The sequence below is a fragment of the Loxodonta africana genome, chromosome 15 (assembly GCF_030014295.1).
Source record: "Loxodonta africana isolate mLoxAfr1 chromosome 15, mLoxAfr1.hap2, whole genome shotgun sequence".
Taxonomy (NCBI): Eukaryota; Metazoa; Chordata; class Mammalia; order Proboscidea; family Elephantidae; genus Loxodonta; species Loxodonta africana.
In genome coordinates, this window is record NC_087356.1 from 52,108,072 (window position 1) to 52,128,219 (window position 20,148).

The 20,148-nt window shown below is 40.1% G+C and overlaps 1 protein-coding gene across 4 annotated transcripts in view; it reads right to left on the bottom strand.

Moving 5' to 3' along the window:
* Positions 1 to 20,148, bottom strand: part of NTM (neurotrimin) — a 546,323-nt gene that overhangs the window by 396,981 nt on the left and 129,194 nt on the right. The gene's annotated exons all lie outside the window — the stretch shown is intronic.

The following is a 20,148-nucleotide window of genomic DNA, read 5'->3' on the forward strand; positions in this document are numbered from 1 at the left end:
TACATTTTACTTACAACTACAGATTTATTATAGACAAAAAGGTCAAAAATGAAGAGACACATAGGGTGAGGTCTGGGAGAGATGCTAGTGCAGAGTTCCCATGTCCCAAAGGGACACACTACCCTCCCAAGAGCAGATGTTCTCACCAACCAGGAAACCCACCTCTAAGCCTTAAGGTTTCAGGCTCTTATCAGCCTCCCCACATGGCCATGATAAAATTATATAATGCCTCCTGAGGCTAGTCAACATTGGGTTCCCAGGTGGTACCTCTTGGTCTGGTGAGCCCCCACTTGTTAGCCTTAGGTGTGGTCTGGCTCTCAGGAACCAAGAATAAAGGCCAAATTGCTTTCTGCACCTCACAATATCCCACTCTCGATAGCTGATAGAACAACCAGAAGACTTGACCAACACTACCAACCAACTCAACCTAACTAGAACCCTTCAACTAATGTAGACTACACATTTGTTTCAAGGGTGCATGGAACATTCTCCAGGAATCACCACATGGTAAGCCAAAAAACCAGTCTCAGGACATTCTAAAGGATTGAAATTATGGAAAGTATGTTCCCAACCATGATAGAATTAAATTATAAACCAATAACAGAAAGAAAGATGGAAAATCTCAAAATATTTGGAAATTAAAACATACGTACACACCCACAAATATATATATGTAGAAACAGACAGCAAGAGAGAGATTGGAGGAGGGACTCCCATGGCTCAAAAAGAAGAAATCACAAGGGAAACCAGAAAATATCTTGAGCTGAATAAAAACAAAAACACAACATATCAAAATTTATAAGATGCATCTAAAGCAGTGATTACAGGAAAATTTATAGCTGTAAGCACTTACGTTAGAAAAGATGAAAAGGTCTCAAATCGATAATCTAAACTTCCACCTTAAGAAGCTAGAAAAAGAAGAGCAAATTAAACTGAAATTGAGCAGAAAAATGAAATAATGATTTGAGAAAAAATATCAATGGAATAGAAACAAGAAAAGCAATAGAGAAAGTCAGTGAAATCTGAAAAATCAACACAATGGACTTATCTCCAGTTAAACTAACCAAGAAAAAGTAGAAAAGAAAAAAAATTTTTTACCAAGATTGAGTAAAAGAGGGGACATGACTCTACAGAAAATAAAGACATTGCAAGCAAATATTATGAATAACTGTATGCCAACGAATTAGATAACTTAGATGAAATAGAGAAATTTCTAGAAAGACACAAATTACCAAAAGCAACTCAAAGAAGAAATAAAAAATCTTAATATAACAAAATCAAATAAAAAAAATGAATCAGTAATTACACATATTTGTACAAAAAAGCCAAGCCCATGTGGCTTCATAGATGAATTCTGTCAAGAATTTTAAAAAGAAAAATAAATATAAATCTTTCTCAAATTTCTTTCAAAATACAGAGAAAGACGGAACACTTCCAAACTTATTTTATGAGGCCATTATTGCCTGATATCAAATCCTACCTAAGAAATCACAAAGAAGCAATGATAACAACAACAACAAAAGAAACTACAGGTTAACATTCCTCATAAACACACATGCTAAACTCCTTAAAAATACATTATTAAATCAAATTCAGCAACACATAAAAAGGATTATATACCAAGACCGGAGCCCTGGTGGTGCAGTGGTTAAGAGCTCAGTGGCTAACCAAAAGGTCAGTAGTGCCAATCCACCAGCCACTCATTGGAAACCCTAGGGCAGTACAATTCTGTCCTAGAGGGTTGCTCCAGTCCTAACCGACTCGGTGATACCTAACAACAACAACAACATACTAAGATCATGTGGGATTTGTCACAGGAATAATAGCTTGATTTAGCATCGAAAAATCAGTTAATGAGCTACACCATATAATAGAATAAAAGACAAAAGCCACATGCTCATCTCAATAAATAAAGAAAATTTTGATAAAATTCAACATTCATTCATCATAAAAATCCTCAAACGACAGGAGTAGAAGGAAACTTCTTCCCCCTGATAAAACGCATCAATAAAAAACTCACAGCTTACATTATAAAAAATGATGAATGTTTCCCCCCTAAAATCAGGATACCAAAAAAAAAAAAAAACTATTGCCATCGAAATCAGGATAGAGGCAAGGATATTCACTTCTGCCACTTTTATTCAACGTTGCACTACAGGTTCTTGCCAGTGCAATATGGGAGGAAAACAGGGAGGGAGGGAGGGAAGGAATAAGGAAGAAAGGAAGGGGAGAAGGAGGGAAGAAGGAAGGGAGGGAGGAAGGCAATAAGCAAGGAAGGAAGGAACAAAGGAAGGAAGGAAGGACCAGATTGAAAAGAAAGAAATTAAATTGTCTTTATTCTCAGGGTACATAATCCTGTATGTAGAAAATCCTAAGGAGTCTACAAAGAAACGACGAGAACTCATAAACAACTGAGCAAAACTTCAGAAAAAACATTGATACACGAAAATAGTTGTAGAAACGAACAATGAACAAACCAAACTTGAAATTAAGAGAACAACTCCATTGCCAATAGTATCCAAACAAATTAAGTACTTAGCAATAAATGTCTGCACTGAAAACCACAAAACAGTATAGAAAGAAATTAAAATAGATCTAAATAGAATGTCTCTCCATTTTTTTTTTAAATCAATGGAGAGACATTCTATGTCCATGGATTTGAAAATTTGATATTATCAAGACAACAATTCTCCCCAGATTGATCTATAAATTCCAAGTTATCTCTACCAAAATCTCAGCAGCCTGGTAAAAATTGACAACCTGATTCTAAACCATGTATGGCAATGCAAAGGATGGAGAAAAGCCAAAACCATTTTGAAAAGAAAGACCAAAGCTGGAGAACTTAACTAATCTGACTTTAAACTTACTAAAGCCACAGTTATCAGAGAATGTGTGGCATTGGTGCAAGTATAGGCGTTTGGAACAACAGAATAGCACTGAGATTCCAAAAATAAATTGTCACATTTATGGTCAGTTGAATATTGACAAGAGTGATAAGACAATTAAATGGCTAAAAAAGAAGTATTTTGAACATATTGGGCAGGAACGGTTGTATAATCCCTGTGGATAAAAATGAACTTTGACCCTTAACTTAAAACATACAGAAAAATAACTCAAGATGGATCACAGACCGAAATGTAAGAGCCAACACTGCGACACTTCTACAAGAATATATAGGAGAAAATCTCTGTGACTTTGGAGTGGACATAAAATTCACAGATAAAATAGCAAAAGAATGATCCATTAAAAAATAATAAATAGGATATCATTAAAATTTAAAAAATATTGTGTTTCAAAAACACCATTAAGGAAATGAAATGATGAACCATAGGCAGCGAGGAAACATTTGCAACTCATGTATCTGAAAAAGGACATATGTCCAGAAAATATGAAGAATTTTTACAACTTAATAATAGGAAGACAGCTCAACTAAGAAATTGGCAAAATATTTGAATAGATATTTCACTCACAAATATATATGTATGGTAATAAACATTAAAGATATCCAGCAACAGTAATCATTAAAGAAATGCAAATTAAAACCAAAAGCAGATACCACTCACTAGGATAAAAAAAACCAAAATCTAAACCGGGTGCCATCAATTCCGACTCATTGCGACCCTACAGGACAGAGTAGGACTGCCCCATAGAGTTTCCGAGGAGCTCCTGGAGGATTTGAACTGCTGACTCTTTGGTTAGCAGCCGTTTAGCTATAATAAAAAAGACATACAATAACAAGTATTGGCCAGGATGTGGAGAAACTAGAGAACTCATAAACTGCTGGTAGAAATGTAAAATGTTACAGCCACTTTGGAAAAACAGTTGGCAGGCACTTACAAAGTTAAAAATAAACTTACATATGACCCAGCAATTTGACTCCTAGGAATCTCCACAAGAGAAATGAAAACATGTGTTCACATAAAGACATGTAGGTGAATGCTCAGAGCAGTATTATTCGTAATAGCCAATATCTGGAAACAATCCAAATGCCTGACAACTAGTAACTGGATTTTTAAAAAAGTGTTATATCTTTACAATGCGATGCTACTCAGCAATAATAAAGGAATTACTTACTGATGATACATGATACAACATGGATGAACCTCAAAAACATCATGAAAGAAGCCAGATGCAAAACTACATATTGTATAATTTCATTTATATGAAATGCCCATAAAAGGAAAACCTACAGTTACAAAAAACAGATCAGTGGCTGCCTGGGGCTGGCAGATAGGAGTGGAAATTAACTGCAAACAGGCACAAGGGAACTTTTCTGGGTGATGGAAATGTTCTAAATCAGGGTTGTGGTGATGGTTACCAACTCTATACATTTACTAAAAAACAACTGAATTTCCCACTTGTAACAGGTAAATTTTATGGTATATAAATTATACCTTAACAAAGCTTTTAAAAAAACAAAAACAGTAAGCTTAGCTATTCACACAGATTTATCCTTAAGTCAAAAACATCTGCGATCATTCCACTCCTCTATCAGTGAATGTGATGCTGTCCCTGTTCAAGACTAATCCCACCACTCTTTTTCTGTTTCCCATTTATTCCAAACTCCCCTTGTTTCTTCCAAATTCTCCAGTAGGTACTCCCTTTTGTGGATAAGTTGCTTAAAAGATAGGTATGTGATAGACGTCTCCATTTCCTCACTTCTCATTCCACAACCTGCTCTAAATCAGGCTTTCTTCCCCATCATGACAGTAAACCTGCTCTTGCTGTAGTCATTAGTGACTTCCTAAAACGCAAAATCTAAAAGATTTTACAGATTCTTCCTGAAAAAAGAAATTCTTTGTTTCCTTTTAGGTCCCTTGATACCATTCTCTCTGCTTTTTTGGTTGGTTGTTTTCCTCTCTGACTTTTCTGGATACTCCTCAAAATTCTTTGTTGCATAAACTTCTCTGAATCCTAGCTTAACACTGTGGGTCTTTTCTTGCTCTATTTTCTGCTCACTATAGATATTCCTCCTTGGTGAAAAGATTCACATTCCACATCCGCCACTGACCCCAAAATTTGGCTATCTTCCAGTCACCTTCACTTCTGAGCTTCAAAACTGCTCCCTTAATAACTAATTAGAGGTCTTGCAAGCAGCCCAAACTCAACAGGTCCAAAACCCAGTTCAGTGTTTTACCTCACAAATTTCTTTTTCCTCCTTTATTCCTCTTTCTAAATCATCATCTAAGTAAGAAACCTGGAAGCCATTCAGTAGACCTTTCTTCTCGTTATTTTTACACTACAGACTATTCCCCCACACACCTGTCAGATTGTCGTACCGTGGTAGCTTATGTGTTACTGTGATGCTAGAAGCTATGCCACCAGTATTTCAAATACCAGCAGGGTCACCTATGGTGGACAGGTTTCAGTGGACCTTCCAGAGGAAGACAGACTAGGAAGAAGGACCTGGTGGTCTACTTATGAAAAAACTGGCGAGTGAAAACCTTATGAACAGGAGAACATTGCCTGGTATAGTGCCAGAAAATGAGTCCCTCAGGTTGGAAGGCACTCAAAATACAACTGAGGAAGAGCTCCTTCCTCAAAGTAGAGTTGACCTTAATGATGTGGATGGAGTAAAGCTTTGGGAACCTTTATTTGCTGATGTGGCATGACTCAAAAGTGAGAAGAAACAGCTGCAAACATCCATTAATACTCAGAACGTGGCAGGTACGAAGTATGAATCTAAGAAAATTGGAAGTTGTCAAAAATGAAATGGACCACATAAAGATCAATATCCTAGGCGTTAGTGAGCTGAAACATATACTGGTATTGGCCATTTTGAATCAGACAATCATATGGTCTACTACTCTGGGAATGACAAATTGAAGCAGAATGGTGTCACGCTCATCACCAAAACTAACGCTTCAAGATCTATTCTGAAGTACAATGCTGTCAGTGATAGAATAATATCCACACATCTACAAGGGAGACCAGGTAATGTGACTATTATTCAAATTTATGCACTAATCAGTAATGTCAAGGATAAAGAAATTGAAGAATTTTCCCAACTTCTGCAGTCTGAAGTGGATCAAACATGCAACCAAGATGCATTGATAATTCTTGGCGACTGGAATGTAAAAGCTGAAAACAAAGAAGGATTGATAGTTGGAAAATAAGGCCTTGGTGGCAGATACGACACTAGAGATAGCATTTTGTAAGACCAAAAACTTCTTCATTGCAAATACCTTTTTTCAACAACATAAACAGCAGCTATTTTTTTTTTTTATACATGTGGACCTTGCCAAATGGAATACATAGAAATCAAACTGACTCAATCTGTGGACAGAGATGATGGAGAAACTCAATATAACCAGTAAGAATCAGGCCAGAGGCCAACTGCAGAACAGACCAACTGCTCATATGCAAGTTGAAGTTGAAGAAAATAAGGGCGAGTCCACAAGAGCCAAAATACCATCTTGAATGTGTCCCAGTTGAATTTAGAGACCATCTGAAGAACAGATTTGACCCCTTGAACACTAATGACCAAAGACTAGACAAGCTGTGGAATGACATCAAGGACATCACACATGAAGAAAGCAAAAAGCCATTAAAAAGACAGAAAAGAAAGGGGGAGGGGGAAAGGATGTCAGAAGAGACTCTGAAACTTGCTCTTGAACATTGAGTAGCTAAAGCAAAGGGAAGAAATGAAGTAAAAGAGCTGAACAGAAAATTTCAAAGGGCAGCTCAAGAAGACAAAGTACAATAATAAAGCATGCAAAGACCTGGAGTTAGAAAACCAAAAGGGAAGAAAATGCTCGGCATTTCTCAAGTTGAAAGAACTGAAGAAAAAAATCAAGCCTCTAGTTGTAATATTGAAGGATTCCACAGGGCAAATACTGAGGAATGCAGGAAGCATAAAAAGAAGATGGAAGGAATACACAGAGTCACTGCACCAAAAAGAACTGGTCGACCTTCAACCACTTCCGAGGTAACATATGATCAAGAACTGATGGTACTGAAGGAAGAAGTCCAAGCTGCACTGAAGGGAATGGTGAAAACCAAGTCTCCAGGAACTGACAGAATACCTATTAAGATGCTTCAACAAATGGATGCAGTGCTGAAAGTGCTCAATTGTGTATGCTGAGAAATGTGAAAGACAGCTTCCTGGCCAGCCGACTGGAAGAGGTACATATTTGTGCCCATTCCAAAGAAAAGTGATCTAACAGAATTCAGAAATTATCAAACAATGTCATTAATATCACACACAAGTAAAATTTTGCTGAACATCATTCAAAAGCAACTGCAGCAGTACATTCACAAGGAACTGCCAGAAGTTCAAGCTGGATTCTGAAGAGAACATGGAACAAGGAATATCACTGTTGATATCAGACGGATCTTGACTGAAAACAGAGACTACCAGAAAGATATTTACCTGTGTTTTACTGACTACGCAAAGGCATTCGACTGTGGGGGTCATAACAAATTATGGATAACACTACAAAGAATGGGAATTCCAGAACACTTAATTGTGCTCATGAGGAATCTATACATAGACCAAGAGGCAGTTGTTCAAACAGAACAAGTGGTACTGTATGATTTAAAGTCAAGAAAGGTGTGTGTCAGGGTTGTAGAGTGTCCCTTAGAAGCAAGGATAGTAAGACTTCTTTTCAAGTACTTTGGACATGTTATCAAGAGGGACCAGTCCCTAGAGAAGGACATCATGCTTGGTAAAGTGGAGTATCAGCAAAAAAGAGGAAGACCCTCAACAAGATGGACTGACACAGTGACTGCAACAATGGGCTCAAGCATAGAGACGATTCTAAGGATGGGACAGGACCAGGCACTGTTTCGTTCTGTTACACACAGGATTGCTATGAGTTGGAACCAACTGGACAGCACCTAAGAACACAGGCACCAGGTCCTAGCCTATCATTTCCAGATCTTTATTCTAGCTCCTCCTCTCTGTTACCTCTACTAGTAACTTCACTATATTTTTTATTGGATCATTTTTGGATTTTTTAAAAAGCCTTTAAAATAGCCATCATAGATCTTCTTTTTAAAAACTGAATGAAGAGAATCAGTTAATGAAAATGAAAAAAAAAAAGAATTAAAAATTCTAAGTAAATGTGCCATCATTTTGGCAAATAACATCCCACATGTACTTCAAAGATTATGGAGGACCTTGTTAGTACATATTAAAGGAAGAAAAAAAAAGTTTATAAATTCCCTATGCTTTCATTACCAATATATTTAAAATGTCATAAGTTTAAACTTTTTCATATTTAAACTCATGGGTAATGTGCATAAAACTCATTATTTTTGGCTGTGCTAATTTAAAATTCTCAAGAATCTGGATATGGGCTGGGCTTAAGTCCACTTTGCATTTATGCAAAAAGAGTTCATTAATTATAGTGGGAATGACAAGACAGCTACTTGACAACATTTTGTTAGTCATTAATTAACTTTATGTTCTTGAAAGTAATAAAATTGCGTTTCTTTTAAAAGGCTTTATAATTAGTCTGAACCACACAATTTAGTACTTAATTATACAGTGTCTTCTATTGTTCTCTAATTCTTTCCCTTCTGCCTTTCTTCCCTTGCTCCTTTCTCCCCCCACCCTGTCTGCCACATGTGTAAGGAGGGACTACACTGTGTTAACTGTTCTGGTCACTTCTGAAGAACACAAAACAAATCAAAGGCCACCAATTCTTCCCTCAAGCAGCTTCCTGTGTGGGACAGAAGATGAAATAGGTACATACATGGTAGGGGTTACATTAAGGACTTTTAGATAAAAATCTCAAGTGCTGTGAGTATTCACATGAAAAGAGATGACTTCCAAAGTGATGGAGAGCAGGGGTTGGGGGAGAGGTTCTTTAGAAGAGGTGACACAAAATATTAAGATATGTGGAATGGGGAAAAGGCATTACAGACCTGGGAATAAGCACGTACAAAGATAAAAATAGGAAAATATAAGGCATATATAAACACTGTATGATGTACTAGGAAGAACATAAGCTCTGGAATAAGATGAGCCTAGGTTAGAATTGTAGCTCTACCATTTACTAGCTGTGTGACCTTGGGCAAGTTACTCACACTCTCTGAATCTTAGTTTTCTCAACCTTAAAATGTGTACTTATAATATCTAGCTCAGAACATTGTCGTGAGCATTACTTGGGATAATGCTTATAAAGTGCCAGGCATATAGCTGGAACTCAAAATGTAAATCACAAATGCAAATCTCCTTTTTCTTTCAGGACAGAATACGTTAGATACAAACACCCCTGCTGAAGAAACCATGGAGATAGCAACTGTTTAGCAATCACTCACCCAGTCCAAGGTGAGGCTTTGACTCGCTTGTCTTCTCTGCCATTGCCTGCTGTGCCTTTTTCAACAGCCATGCATGCTTCCTTTCACTCCAGACCATTTTTTAACACTCAGATAACTTCCAAAAGAGGTTGACCCACTAACATTTACTTATTTATGTCCCAACTTAAGTGTTAGGAACAGTACGACGACATACTGCTGCTCTCAAACAGTTCCTGTCTCTCTCTCTATTTTTTCCCGTAAGCCACAGCATCATTATAGAGTCTGCACTAGAGGTGGTTTCATTTAGTTCTTTAATCGTATATTTACGGAACGAATTTTACAAACCATACAACTAAATGCTATGAAGGATACCAACCATATAAGAAATGGCTCCCCGCTTGCTGGGACTTGTAATTAATCATGTAAACAAACAACTCAATGCCAAAGAGCATACAGAGAGGTAATGATCACGTGAGATATACAGATATCAGATCACGTCTATTATAGGGTTAAGATCAATGCAGCTTGGAGATTATATATTAGATTATATATATTTATTTAAATTTCTATTTCTGTAGTAAAACCAAGCACAAGAGAAGTCTAAGTGTCTCGTCCAAGAGCTGGGAGTACACCCTGAGACACCTGGCATTAATTAAATGATATTCCACCAGGGATTCTTAAGAGAGATAGCGTGTGACTGTGCCTTGAAAAATGGTTCAATGTTGATAGGCAAAATTGAAGGATGGAAAAGCTTTACAAGAGACAGAAAGACATTGGCAAAGTTCCAGAACTACAGAAAGCATGAGAGGCCCTTGAGCTATAGCCAGCAGTACCATCCAGTTGTCATGAAGAGTTCACGGGGGAGCCTGACGAAAGATAAGACCACAAAAGAAAGAAATGTGGATCGCTTCATAAAAAAAAGCCTCAAATGCAGGAAAGAGAGGAATGGCTACTGAAAGGAAAATTCATTGAGGCTTGTTCAAGGAGAGAATCAACATAATCAAGGCACTTTTTTTTTTTTTAGGTAAAATTGATGTGTAACGGAGCACAGCACTGATTGGAGTCTTTAGACTAGAAATGAAGAAATTAGTTCAGTGGCCATCCCAGTAGTCCAAGTGTGAGTGAAGGGTAGTGTTAGGAAGAGTAGTAGATTTCTGAAGAAAACTGATCTTTATAGTGTATCAGGCATCCCTATAACCTGATACCATACCCTGGAGCAGATGGTCTAGCCACAGAGAAACAGTACCATATCCTTGTCTTCCTTTGGTACATGAGTAACTGCAGTGAGTGAGAAGTTTGGGACTGCAGTTATATCACACATTTCTTGAGTTTTAAATGCTCAGTATTGCATTGGACACGTTTTATAGGGGAAAATGTCATTTCTGAAATATTTAGAAACAAGTAGTAAGAACAAAGCTAACATGAAGCAAAAAGCTGATTAGGTATTATACAAACAGCTATAGTAAGGATAAGCAATTGGATTATCTAAAAATTCCAGAATTACCTGTATTGACATCTACTACCTAGTCACTGGCTCGTCCATTTTCTTCACCCTTGCTGGGCACTGCTGGTATAGTGTGTATGCTGGTCAGCTCAGCAACCTTCCACAACCCCTTGAGCCACACAGTCAGCAGACAACTCAGAAAAAAAAAGATCAACTCTCTCTGAAGGACAGTTCTTTAAATATCAGAATATACCCTCTCTTTTCCATGCTCCTGTTTCTGCGAGAACTGGCATCACGATTACCTTCCAACAAAAGTGAAAAGGCAAAACAGACCAATGACGTATTTTTTTAATCATGAATGTAATAACCCACCATGTCTCATGAAAAAGAAAGAGGGCAACAGGGAAGCAATTTGGTCCAGGAGTTAATAAAAGCATGTTCTCCTCGTTAGGAATCTCATAAAGCCATCTTCCAAGTGTGGTATGCAAAACATAGCTCAGGAAGGCGGAAGTCAGACTGAGACTGCAGGCATCACCAAGTGCTGGTGCTCATTGTCAGGATAGCCTGCCTGCTCCCTGAGCTCCAGGGAGGGCACTGCAACCACAGAGACTAGGTACAGCATCACAACCAGCTGCTGTGGAGTAGATTCCGATTCGTAAACCAACAAAAAACCAAACCCGTTGCTGTTGAGTCAATTCCGACTCATAGCAACCCTACAGCACAGAGCAGAACTGCCCCATAGGGTTTCCAAGGAGCACCCTGGTGGATTTGAACTGCCGACCTTTTGGTTAGCAGCCATAGCTCTTACCCACTATGCCACCAGGGTTTCCTCTGACTCCTAGCGACCTTATAAGACAAAGTAGAACTGCTCCATAAGGTTTCCAAGGCTGTAATCCTTACGGAAGCAGACTGACAACATATCTTTCTCCTGCGGAGCAGTTGGTAGGTTTGAACTGCTGACCTTTCAGTTAGCAGGCAAGCACTTAACCCCTATGCCACCAGGGCTCCCTGGGTATTGTATAGGTGCCTGGAAAGGCTCTTTCTTTCCAGTTCTCTTTCCAAGAGGATTTGTTTTCCTCTCCATGTCCACACCTTTCTACCAGCCCCCAGTCTTGTTTTACACAAGGACATGTATACTCATCTGACAGGCACTTCCTTGGGACTTGCTGTTCCAATCCTAAACTGTACTTGTGTTTAAAGGCAGCCACGTACACAATGAAGAGGAGGTCGCAGAAAGCTACGGAAATTGGGACATGTCCCTGGGCAGCAGGAATTAACTCACAGGAAGCTTGCAGGCCCAGGCATATTTCAGGAGAGCGCACCGTGTGTTTAAAAACGCCTTAAATGAAATCAGCTTCCAATTGTAGCTTCTGCTAACAAAAGATAGGGGGACATGGAAAAGCTTCCAGGCTGACGGGCCAAGGGTGGGCCAGGCAATAGGACAGCAGGATGTGGAGCTGGTGGAGGACAAACTCCCCACAGGGCTGATGTGGTGTCGGCCAGCCTTCCTTTCAGGATGTGGATTTCTGCCTTGGTGTCCTGCTGATGAATTCTCTCCAGTTATAAAACACTTTGTTACCTTCATTCGCTCTTAATTAAAAACTCCTAGGGCTCTGACAACAGGAAAAAAAAAATGAGGAAAGAAAGTAAAGAAAAGGAAAAAGGTAAAAAAAAAAAAAAAAAAAGAAGAAGAAAAAGGAGAGCTCTTTGAGTTGCTGAAATTAAATGATGCAGCAAGACTGAAAGGATTAAAAAAAAAAGATATGGGCTCACTGAAAATGGTTTTAATCTTCCTGAGCGATACAGATTCTGTGAAATAGACATGTTTTCAGGGAAAACTGGGGGGTATTTGTAACACTGGGAGGAAAGGCAAACGTTTATACAGAAAGAGGCTCATTAGCCCTCAGCACTCCCATGGAGTTTCCATTTCCTATACTCCTTGGGCTATGACGGCTTATTCACTCAGCAGATATTTACAAAAACACTAGCATGGGCTCAACATTATACCCATATGTTAACATTTAGGATCTTAGGGAAAATAAACATATAGCTAAAAAGATCGATAGTTGTGATTTCCTGAGTCTTATCCGGGGTCAAGCATAGTATTAGTTATCTGACATTCACATGCTCTGATCCTCACAGCAGGCCTGCAAGGAAAGACAAAGATCCTCAGCATAGGGATGGAAGGCGAAGGCTCAGAAAGATTATAATAAACACAAAATTAAAAAATAAACACTTTGACCAGAGGGAAGTAGCCAGTAAGCGACCAGTGACAGAGCTGGAATTTAATTTCCCACCTTTCTTAGACCCCTGCCCACACTCTTTACACTGTATCATGACTCTACACAGTGAGCAAACTGGGCAAATGGAATCCCAACCCCCGATTTACTCACACAAAATATATTCAAATGCATCCTCTTGCCTCACCTCAGTGAGGGCCTTAACAGAGGGCTGGATAGATTTTTTTTTCCCACATTTCCGCATTCTAATACTAAGGTCTATTCTAAAATCTAAGTTTGGTCAAGTCAATTCCTTCTTTACTTCTACTACGCCCTTCTTTGATCTCCTTTATACAGAAACTAGTCCCACCCATGGCCATTCTCAACATCTACTTTGTACCTCCATTCTCAAGATGCAGAGCTTCTTAGGTAAAATTTCATACTCAATTGTCCTTCACTCTATCCCCCATCACAACATTAAGTTATAAGCTTTAGCTGACCTAGGAATCATAATTAGCTCAACTTGACTCTATGCTTTACATTATGCAACAGGATGTGCCCCAAATTCCTAAAACCTGATACACAAAACACTAAAATTTACAAAGCAAATGGAAACCAGGTGGATGTTTATTCCTTCACAAAAGGATCCACCTTAGACCGCCTAAACTATCGAGCTTCTCTGATGCACTTGGGATATGACTTGATTTTAGCCAGGGATATATTCTTTGAATAAATAAAGCCAGGTGGACCACAGTGAAAAGGGAACAACAGCAATATCTTTCCAGAGATCTCACATCTTGGGCCTGCTCATTTAGCTCTTAGCTGTTGCCAGCTCCAAACCAGCTAGTATTGTGCTTCAATATGTGTGTGTTGTTAGGTGCTGTCGAGTCAGTTCTGACTCATAGCGACTCTGTGTACAACAGAACGAAACACTGCCTGGTCCTGAGCCATCCTCACAATCCCCGCTATGTTTCAGCCCGTATTTGCAGCCACGGTGTCAATCCGTCTCATTAAGGGTCTTCCTCTTTTTCAATGACCCTCTACCAAGTATGATATCCTTCTCCAGAGGCTGGTCCCTACTGGTAACATCTCAAAGTATGTGAGACGAAGTCTTCCCATCCTCCCTTCTCAGGGTGCAGGAGTGATCACGCACTGACTCTCCTAGTGGGATTCCTGGGAGGTGGAAATGGTTAATGCACTCAGCTGCGAACAGAAGGGCTGGAGGTTCGAGTTTATCCAGAGATGCCTCAAGAGAAAGGCCTAGTGATCTACTTCTGAAAGATCAGCCACTGAAAACCCTATGGAGCACAGTTCTACTCTGACAAATTTGGGGTCACCATAAAGAGTTAGAGGCAACAGCAACTGTTTTGTTTTGTTTTTTGGACTCTCCCCGGGACACTGCTCTGCTCTGCAGCCTAGCATCAGGTGGCCAGTCTTATCTGTGTCCATGTAATCACCAAGTGATCCTTGGAAGAATTACCATCATTCCCTTATCTCCATTTCACTAAACTCCCCTGCAGAAAGTTCAGCCTCAAAAACAAAAAGGTACTATTGGAAACCAGGTTTCAATTTCTGCGGGGTTTTTTTTTTGGGGGGAGGGGTTAGATTCAGACTCTGTAACAGTCAGGATAAGTTAGGTGATGCTGAAATAACAAGCTGCTCTAAAGGCTCAGTAGCTGAAAGCAACACAAGTTTTGTTTCACCCTCACTGGATTCCTATCCATTCCATCACAGGTCAGTGGGGGTATGGGGACTCTTTTTGTCCACTCACTTAGGAACCCAGGTGATGGAGTGACCACAGTTTTGAAAGTTGACAGTGGTTATGACAAAGGGAAAAGAGAGTTCTGGAGGGCCTCTCACTAAAAAGTAATGCTTCACCCACCCACCAAGAGGCACAAGTCCTGTCAGCTTGCCTCTCACTGGGCACAACCGGCCACATACTCTGGCCACTAGGGGGTGAAGGAGAGCAGTCTTGCCACATGAAGCGATGGGGCAAAGAACCCAACATATTCAGGGAGGAATAGAGGGGACCATGACAGGTGCACAGCCAGCTATTCAAAGACCTTGGAACACCAGGGGCTTCAGACGCTGGGACCCTGGTAAACAAATGCACTGTGGGAGCTCTTGATGACCTGTTCCACATTAGTTCCATGGGAGAAAGACTCCTAGTCATATCCCTGATTATATTAGTCCCTTGTCCCCAAGGGAGATGATGAGAGGGCACTCCTGAATTAAGAACAGGTGCCTGGTTGCACCTGCCCTGTGAAATGCCTTCTCCAGGACTATCTTTAAGCGTGAGAATCAGGGTTTATGTGCCTCCCTGAGGTTTCCAGTCATACTGAGAAAATGTGGCCAATGATGCTCTTGCAATAGAGGCTTTAATCTAGTTCAAAGAGAAGCTGCCTTCTCACAGCCTCTTGACTTTTCTTATTATTGGATGTTTCTTCTTTTTTTGGCGGGGGGGAGTAGATTGAAACACTTTCCACTGTCCAAATTTCTCCTCGTGCTGCTGGCCTTTTCACAAGGAAGAGAAGCAAAGGAACACAAACAAATCAAGCTGTCTCTTTTAAATCAAATGGTCATTCCTCTCCCCTCAAGCTTTCTCACCATTTTGGGTTGAGAGATGCAGGTGCTAGGTCTTACTGGGTGAAGTGGCTTGTTTTCCAGCCATGAAAAGATTGCAAGGTAGATTTCTGTCGACTCCTACACATCTTTGAATGCTAACACCAAGCACTCTGGTTAAAGGTGTTGTCAAGATGCATTAGCCAAAGGGGGTGAGGATTCTCAAAGAAGGGAATACCTAATCAGATGTGGGGAAGGGAAAGGGGCTGTGCTTCTGACAAGATAACAATGCGAGATGTCTTACTCATCTACACTAACGGGGCATGGGGAAAACACTCATAATTGAAGGTGCAGATGTGGCTAAAATGTTTTATGTTTTATTTCTTCAAAACCTTGTTTAAAGTTGTTTTAAAAATGTTCTAAGAACATGAAGCATTCTCTTTAGGGAGAGAAGAAGGGCTTGAGTCAGAAAGGTAGTCTGTACATCTAGGTGAGCTAATAACATATGTTACATGATCTGCTGTGTATAGATGCAAGTGAAATGGGTAACAGGAGGAAGAAGGAATGAGCTCCTCTTTCCTCTTTCAAAAGAAAAGGGAGGTGAAGGAGAACAAAAACAGTAACAAGACAACGAGCATGCTGGATAAGCCCTCTGATCCCAGAAAATGACAATGGAAAAGGGGTAAGGGGGTTTCTTTAAATCTCTCCTTTGTTGTCAGGAGTATTACACGTGATTACCTCATTTAATACCATGACATGTTTATGAGACAGCATTCATATATTTCTTCCTTCCTTCCAACCAACATTCATTCACTCATTCATTCCAAAACAATTAACTAGGTTCCTGCTATGTGCCTGGCACAAAGCGAGGAGCCGATGGCAAAGAGAAACAGATAAAGGCCCTGCCCTCAAGTTGTTTATCATTTAGTGAGGAAATGGATTAGAAGACATGAACACAGGATGAGGAAATGGAGACTCAAAGGGTTTGCAGTTGACCTAAAGTTTTACAGATACTAACTGGCAAGGGAAGATTCAAGTCCAGGTCTTTCTGAGACCATCTAAACCCAAATTACTGGAATCTGGCTGGCTAGCAAAGTCAGCTGATGGAATTCCATCCCCAGATGTAGAGATCAGAACCTCCAGCTTGGGCCTGGGTACCTGTACTTTTAGAAAGCTCCCCTGGTGATACTAATGGTGAGTCATATGTAGGCTATTATCTCATCATGTCCTTCCTCTACCCCTTTACTACCCTCGCGAGCTCAGCTCCTAACCAAAAAACCAGCAGTTCGAATCCACCAGCTGCTTCTTGGAAACCCTATAGGGCAGTTATACTCTGTCCTGTAGGGTCACTATAAATTGGAATCGACTTGATGGCAATGGGTTTTGTGTATTGGTTTTACTATCCTCCACATTACCCCACCCATCATCAATAGCATAGATGCTCATGACTGCTTCTCCCAAGCATCCATTGTCATTTTGGGTAGGATCACGCAGTGGTAGCAATTCTCTAGTTAGTCTTGTTCAACTATCACCCATCCTAGATGTGACTATTAAAACTGTCCACATTCCAGAACTTAACCTTCTCTCCATATTGTCAGAGGGTGACCAAGAATGTCATTACTTAAAAGTCCCCAAGGAGAAGAGTTCTTTTATCTTACCATCTACAGCTGCTTGAAGCTAAATCAAGCCCTAAGGTAGTCTGAGCTCTGCAGGCTCTGAATGACTGTGATCCTCCCACAGATGTAGCCATGTCCCAGCTGATGTGATACACTTGTGTATGTGAGAGTGTATGTGTGAAACATCTTTAGAACCAAAATATAAGATTTTGCTACTCTGTGACAGAGGACACCAATCAAAGGAAATCAGGTTTCCAAGCTGACAACAAAGTGAGGGTCATGACAGAGGTGGAGAAGTTAACCAGACAAAGGAAGAGAGGTATCCCAACGATGAATCGTGGGAAGATGCATTTTTACAGGGATACGGCCTGAAAGGAAAAGACAGACGCTCATCACTACCCTCTAATTTTTATTTATTAAGCTAGGTACTCTTTGGCATATTTAACTAGGTGAAAAAGAAGAGGATTTGAAACAATTTAAAATGGTTCTATTTTAAATCTTACACACACACATACACACCATTATTGAGAACAGCCTGAAATGATATGCAGCTTAAAGTGGGAATCAAAATCATCTTTTGTCACCATTACTACCCACCCCCCCCAAACACCATACACACACTTATTCTCTTTCCTTCCTTTTCCTCACCCTACCCCCTCCCACTCTGTAATTACCCTTGGTGGTAAACATTCTAAATTATTTATATCTAGATTGAAGGCATCCTTTGTCTGGCTGGGACCAGAGTAATCAAAATATAATTGTGGTATAGATATGCTAATACATTATGCTAATGTTTGATTAAGGAAACCTAAGTCTTGAAAACAATGAAGATAGAAGCTTTGGCCATCCAGGGGCTAAAGGATGCTGAAAAAGGGAGCTACAAGAGAACTGTTGGTTTTGAAAATCTGTGTGGCTGGGTGAGAAATAAATTCTAAACAAAGGACATCTCGGTGAAGCTACTTTATCAGTGGTAGAGCCAGGGAAGTTAAAATTAGCCTAGGGGTTTCAGTGCAAAGAAGCCAAGGTTTAGAGCTGATGAAGAGTGAACTCAACCCAATGCATCAGAGAACATCTAGAGACAGACCCACCAGAAAGGTCTTTTCTTCCTGAGTGACCAACCTAACTTAAAGTAGTGCTTCTTAAAGTGTGGTCCCCCAACCAGAAGCACCAGTCTCGCTTGCAAACTTACTAAAATGTGAACGATGGGGTCTACCCCTAGATCCACAGAATCAAAACCCCTGGGAGTGGGGCCCAGCAATTTGGATTCAACAGGCCCTCCACATAACTCTGATCCATGCTAATAGCTGAGGCTTACTGGCTCAGAGAGATAACTAGTCAGAATGGGGTTAGAGTGAGGGTGAACTAGGAAATAGAAGCAGGATTGACTATTAAAGGTCAATTAAATACACAACATTGTGGCAGGGTATTTTATCATTTAGTGACATGATTTCCACTTGCTTAAGAACTTGGGCAGGATAGAAAATAAAAGCTCCTTGAAGACAAAAGTGTTTCCCACCTTCTTTTTAGGAAGAAATAGCTGGGGTGATGAAAAGGAAGAGAACAATGGTGGCAGCTACCACTGGCTAAGAGGCTGCAACTGTGGGCACTTTAGATGTGTGAACTCACTCCGTCCGCCAACGGCCTATGTGTCTCATTTTCCAGATGAGTAAGGTGAGGCACACAGAGTTGAAATAACTTGTCCAAAATCACAGAGTTTGGATGTGATGGAACTGGGATTCCAACCTAGGCAATATGGCTCCTTAAAATTTAGACTGACTGAGATTCCTGGGGAGAGGAATGATTCAAGAGATGCAGGGATATTAAGTGAGAAGAAAAGGGAAGAAAAAAAAGCATAAGTCTGGATACTAAATGTATTAGTTTTATGGGGCTGCTGTAACAAACTGAGTGACTTAGAACAACAGAAATGTATTTGGGCACAGTTCTGGAGGTTACAGTCTGAAATCACGGTGTCTGCAGAGCCATGTTCTCTCTGAAGGCTCTAGGAGAGAATCTTCCTCGCCTCTTCCTCGCTTCCGGTGATTGCTGGCAATTGTCTGTGGTCCTTGGCTTGTAGAACATCACTCCAACCTCTGTCTGTCTTCATGTGGCATTCTCCCTGTGTTTGTGTCTCTGTGTCCAAATTTCCCTATATGCACACCAGTCATATGTATCTAGGGTCCACCCTAATCTAGTAGGACCTCATCTTAACTGGCTTATACCTGCAAAGGCTCTACTTCCAAGTAAAGTCACATCCACAGCTCCTCGGTGGACAAACATTTTGGGGAGATACAACATAACCTGGGCCACTAATGGTAGAAAGTCATATAAGTAATGGCCAGGACCGGGACAAACACAAAGGTACTACTTCATTTCTTTGAATGCTGTTTGCAGAGTATGAATTGTATTCCCTTAGAAGAACTGGATACAGTAGTGTTTGTCTTGGAGCATTTCCACTCAAAATGCCTTTTCTTATCCACTTCAACCAAAAAGTTCCCTTCTGCTATCCTCCTCATTCAGTTGCTTATCAACAAATTCCGATTCCTGAATTCCCATTACAAGATACTAACTATAATTACACTAATTCTCCAGATAATGGAAGAATTATCAAGTTTGGTATCTTTTATACAAAACGCATGTTAACACCTTCAATGAGTCCCTGTTGCCAGTGGGAAAGAGTTCAACACACTTCCCCTGACAGTGAAAGCCCTCCTTCTTATGCAGGCAGCATCCCTCCATCTCAGCTCCCCTCTGACCCCTGAAACTCTTCACCCGCAGCAAGGCTGATTCCTTCCACTGTCTTCTAATTAAGTTTCCGATCCACCTGTCATTGCACTTTCATTTAAATCTTCCTCTCCATCTTTTTTTACTTTTTTCTCCATCCAGACTCCACCTTTCCAGGTCTTATCCATCCTTCTATCCAGGTTAAATTCACCTCTACCTTCCTTGGCCATCCATGTCTATATCCTCTCTCCTCTACTTCCATAACTGTATGTCCTTAAGATCATTGAGCAATTACTCATACATGGTCTTGTCATCTCACTTTATAACATTCTTGTCTGAT